Here is a 6193-nt window from a genome sequence, read left to right on the forward strand (position 1 = left end):
TGTGTGAGGCACCAATAAACTTACAAATTGGGTGTTTTTTTCAGGTTCTGGAATGGTTAATCTAAGTTTTGAGACAATGATATATACATGCCATTTAATTACAGAAAAGTACAAAGAGTACTTGACTCCAGAGGGACCTGGACCACCCAGGCCCAGGACTGAGCATCAATACTTTAATAGAGCAGTCAAGATCAAGATACATATGCTAATGGAGTAGTCACAGTATTCAGAGAAGCAATGTATCGAGCTACGTATGTGTAGTTATAAATAAGGACATATAGCTAGTTGGTGGGAGGGCAGTTATTGTCACATGTGTCAGCAGGTAGTTACTTGTTTTTTGGTCTTCAGCTTACAGCTAGGCCCTGGCATCACCAAAGTCTGGCTACGCCTCTACTTGATCAACTGTCAGAAATCTCTTTATGTATTTTAGGTGGTAGAAATTAAAGCATTCGTCAACAAAAGTGATTTGTCACCACTTGCTCCACTTAATCACTCACAAAACTCAATGTATTACTGTAAAACTTGGTTTGTAATGTATTTGATAGTATATCTATTTTGACACAAGATAGATAAGCACACAATGCCTCAATTGAGCTATAAAATGGAAAATTGACCAATATATAAATAAGTCATGCGCCCTGTAGAGAGTTCAGCTACAAACAAGTCACTGTGTGGAAAACGATGGTTTACCAAAATTATGGTAATTCATTCCCTAGTGGTTTGCATGCTTGTTGGGTTCATTTAAACCAGACTTCAGGAAAGCAATAGACCATATTCCAAATGACATCATACGAATTTTCTATTTGGGGGGACTCTTATATTTTCGAGTATTATGACCAATGGCAATTGAGGTTGATATTGAGGCTAACAAACAAGATATTGAGGCGAAACTACCAGGTTTAGTTATTACAGCAAAGAAACAATAGTATTTCTTCTAAACTTTGTCTAACCCAGCATTAGAGAATAGATTTTATACCCTTATAACTGTACCTGTTACTTTTAGGTCAATATCTTCTTCCAGGATTGAATAGTGATTTGAATCTTTTAAAGCCCCATTGGAACTCTCACTCGAAATTGTTAGAATACCCCAAATAGCCACAGCCATTTTATTTTGTGACGTCATTTGGAATACAGTCTATAGTGTACCCAGAAAGGAGGTGCACCAGGTAGTAATATACCACTTTGACACCCCAGATCAAAGGAAACCACAGGGTTATATATCACATTTTCAGCTATAAGTCACTAAGTCTAAGTCCTTGCAATTAGGTTAGGTAATCCTAAGGCTGCAGCACATGTTGCTGTCAGACCTTCAGTGCTGGTCACTGTAAAGTGTTAATAACAATAACATATTGCCCTGACCAGGGCGATATCGCCCTGTGGTTAGGGCAATATCATGATATAGCCCTGACCACAACTACCTTTGATGCTGAGGCAGCTACAAAGCATCAGTTCCCTTTGATTATTTATAGAGATGCTTAAAGTTTTGCATTGTGGGTTTGAGTTAAACATGCTGGTTTAGTTAGGGACATTGTTGTGAAGCAAAAGGAGTCAGCATTGCATAGTTCAGTTACTAAGCATCACTAAATAATCATTTTTTGCAATGTGGGGATTGTTTTTCTACAGAGTACATTTCAATTGCATGAAAAGATGCCAAAAACATTCACGACCTATATGTCTAAGTGTTTATTTTAGTACCTTAGGTTAATTTATTCATCCACAAAGTGGTTATTTGGTTTAAAATGGTATCACTACAACCAGTGAAACCCACAATCATTTCTTTTTTGTGCCCACAATTTAAACTCACAATCGATGTTTGCAAACCTCTGTAGTGGTGAATGCAGGTTTGTCTTCCTTCACCTATTAGGTGAGCATACCAGAGTGGTATATACTACTTATACCATGACCACTCGGGATTTGCCTGATATATATCCCCGCACCCTCGGGCCACACATGGCCATGGTATAACTATTAAATATAATCTGGGTGGAGCCCCCAGAAGCTATAGATATGGATTTTGTACACAGATGTCTATAGAGTGTCAATACTTTCTGAGTGAATGCATGATATTCATTAAAAATGACTGGATCAATGATTTCTATGAGTAGTATGACCCTGCATGCTGCAGTAATGTGTGTTGTAGGACAGCCAGTCATTATCAGCCACTGTTCTTTATAAAAACTTTCGACTTCATCAACACAGTGTACGGCACTTCAGATCCGCATTAAAATACACATAACACATCCAATGTTATGAAATTAAATCTGGTATCGCTCATGTAGTATGCGACAAATACTTATGACTTAATTTGTTACTTAAATTGTGTTTTTAATTCTCTTGCAAGACATGGACTTGATTTTAACATATTACTCATAGTCTCCTAGTAATTAAATGGATCACATGCACAGTAGCCTGAGCCTATTATGCTTTCAAATTTGCCAAATTCTTGCTGTTTATGTGTATTTATTTATTATACAGTATGTGATATCAACTAAAGATAAAAGTTTTACAGCTGTCATTGATGAAATGCATCAATCAAAACAACTGCTTAGCTGTAAATATACATGTATTTACTGAGTTTCATATGAATAAGAATCTTTCATTAGAATTTGTACCCCTTGAGTCCTCAAGGATATCCTTGGCCAATAATTCTTGTAATATACCCGACAGCTTTTGATTATTCTAACCACCCATTATTCTTCAAATTATGCCAGCATAATAAGGCTCAGGCCTACTTGAAAGATTAATAACATAAATTATCTATGTTGCATGAGATAATTGTTCTGAGAGTATTTACATGACTGTTCTATTACTGTAACTTTTGATATTGTTTCTTTGATTTGAGTGTGGAGAAGGAAGAACATGCTGTCTCTACCTCTTATTTGAACATCATTAATATTGGCATGTTAAAACATTGTGAATGACTCTAGTGTGTACTGTGTTAGTAGTGTAAAGTTGAGGGGAGTAGGCTCGAGTCTATTATTCTCCAAAATTTGCCTATTATGATTTTCCCAATTTTCTCCCTATTATGCTTGTTTTTATGCTTTTCAGAAATGCATTATGCTTTTATTTTGTGTTTTTCTATGTATTTAGGAATGTTCTTTATGTAAATGGAGAAGTGTCATGTATTTCAGAGTTCATAGGCATATTAGAGCAGGATTCTGGGGGCACGTCTATATAATCCCTCAGAAGCTATATACACCTTTCATTGTCTAATACCTTTGTAGTTTTGCATGCAAATAATAAATTTGTGACCGGGCCTGCAAAAATAGGGCATGTGGGCACATAAAAATTGCCTACATTTTCAAACTGTGGTGTGCCGTAACTTTGTACTCCATTACTTCATGGCCATGAAATTTTCACCACTTTTTAAACATTTCTTTGGCTATAAGATACAAGTTACAGAATGAAAATATTTTATCCCATTACTGAAATATGATATATTATTTGGTGGGGTGTAATTTTTGCCCACATTCCCTATATTTGCAGGCCCGGTCAAATATAATATTATTAATTATGCATTGTTTCTGATTGATCTTCTGAGTTGTAGCAGTTGGTATTTCAAGGACAGCAACTGCTCAGTATATTATGTAACTTGTATTTGCAGCACCATTCCAAAACATATTAGTCTCCTGGGGATAAACACTTAAATGGTTCTCATTCTCTCTGTTGCATGTAATGACTGTTCTATTAGAGAATCTCGATCTTTTTGAAATATTTTCCTATTAACACCAGATCTGACTATTTTCAATGCCCAGACATTCACTAGCTATTTGACTTACACTAACCTTTAAAAATATCATCACTCATCAGAGCATCTCAGTTCCAATCGAGCTTCCAATAATCATAATCATCATAATTATCACATTCGTTTTATTCAAAATCAGACAATGATACACGTTGTAAATATGCCTCTCAGCTAAACCGCTTTGTCGTGGCTTAGTGCTAGTTGGCACGTGACTGCATATGACCTATAAAACTGAAACCCACAACGAAAAGCATTCATTTCGTCCAGCGGTGTAAGCTTGTAGTAGTGCATTATTCTACTCTATGTCAGGAATCATTTCACCATCTAAAACAGGTTAGCCCTTGACTTTGTGACTGTTATAGCAGAAGTTATATTTATTGTGGCGGAAATTTGCCCATTATGCTCCTAATTATGCTCTATTATGCCAGCATTATGCCATTTATGCTTTTCCTCCCCTCTTCGTATGCCAAAAATTATGCTGGCATAATCGACGCAAGCCTTGAGGGGAGTGCACTTACACTCTGTACACACTACACACTACTGCAGAATTTTACATGGCTGTTAAATATATGTAGCTAAGAGTCACGCATGATTGAGTTAAAATGGTTGATGTTAGCAAATTACATGTAGTACATTATGAGACACAAAATCAAGAATGGAATACTGACGCGAAAGAGGGTAAATGTTTTTTGGCTGTTCCAGAATAGGTATAGCATACATACATACATATTGGGTGGCTCAGGCTTAATACATAAATTTGCTTTCTATCATAAAGCAGTGGCATATACATCATGTACTCGCTAGTTTGGTAATTTAGAACCGCTACACAACATGTTGCTCATCAGCTCACACTAAGGATAACAATTATTACAAAGTATTTTCCTAGAATTGTATATACCATAAGAACAACAGGTATAAACTGTAAATCCTGGTGATCAAACTTATGTTTTTCACTTCACTAAAAACTATATATACTAGCTTCAATGCCCAGCTTTAACCAAGTCTCAAAACTGCTTTACATCATGCAGTTATGGTGTACCATATCACATGATGCCTGCAGGTGTTCAACAGCTACTCAGAGCAATTAAAGATGTGGGCTGGATTAAAGTTAGCTTTTGTACATACTTACACAATACTAACCGTGTTATTTTTGCCAATGTTTTCTTTCCAACTATATAGTTGATGGACAGAGATGGGGTTATCCAAGGGATTTTCTCTACGAGTAAGTCGATTGTGTACAAATAATAGGAGACAATAAATAGAAGTGAGATCACGTGATTATAAAAAAAAACCGTGCAGCATTGGTGACAAGGAGTCCTTGCAAGGAGTGAAGGACAAGAAGTGGTATTAACTCTTCCAGTATAGTGGGACGGACAGTTATCATTTGGATTAAGATGTGTAACTATCAGTGTGGTGAAAACTCGGCATTAGCACCCACCTAGCCGTGTAGATACTACTTAGAGATAGTTTAAATGGTATGGAGTACTTATTCAGTTAGCAATTGTTTCCTTTTTTTGTTTCTAGGTGGAAAAGTCAGTGGCATTGGCAGGGCATGGTCATCACGTGATACAACACGAAAAGCGCCTTGTGCTTTAATTCAGGATTCTTCCTAGTCTAGTATTACGACGAGGTGTAAGGAATAAGGAGGCTAATAGCTAGCTAGTGTTCACTTAGAGTAAGGTTACAGTACATTAGTCATCTTGCATACAGTAGTGTAGGTATACATAGTGATGCATACACATTTTTAAAATGTTGTGCTGATGTCCATATGAAGATGGGCATGTGTATGTGTGTTGCATGGTTGAATGGCTTGCCCGCCTGATGCCCTGGCATGGCAAAAAGTGTGGCTATGCCACTGATGTTCAAATGTGCAATTTCCTTATCCGGCTCCACAATATTGTTGATTTTTCTTTTACAGAGTACAAGCTAATCCTACGCTTAAGTTGTTTTGTCATTACTAATACCGCAATCATCCTGTTTACCCCATATTTGGTGCCACCATTTGACAGGAGACTCAAACAATACTCCATTCACACATGGCTATAGTACAGGTATAATAACTATATTGCAGGATGCAATTTCCTGTTTGTGTACTGAATAGCTATAGCTAGTTTCATCTTTCAGTGCCAAGAAGTTGCCATGGTCTTGGCAAAAAGGGGTACTCCCCTCCTAAGTCTATGAGATCAAAAGTATAGGTCACATTAGTCCTTAGCTAGCTACTTGCATGTTTCACACACACAAAACAATGTAAAATACTGTACAGCCTTCTAGCTTCCTAGTGCAGTGTTTAATAGTGTGGTATCATTAATATAAAGCAAAAACTCTTTGGTGAAGTTATTAAAGGGAGCCTTTATTGTATAATCTTTCCGGGCACTCTGGCACGCCTCCTGTAAAATAAAATAATAGCTATGCTGTTGTAGGCATGTAGCTAGCAATCTTTCTGCAAAA

The sequence above is a fragment of the Dysidea avara genome, chromosome 3 (genome assembly GCF_963678975.1).
Source record: "Dysidea avara chromosome 3, odDysAvar1.4, whole genome shotgun sequence".
In the NCBI taxonomy this organism is placed as follows: domain Eukaryota; kingdom Metazoa; phylum Porifera; class Demospongiae; order Dictyoceratida; family Dysideidae; genus Dysidea; species Dysidea avara.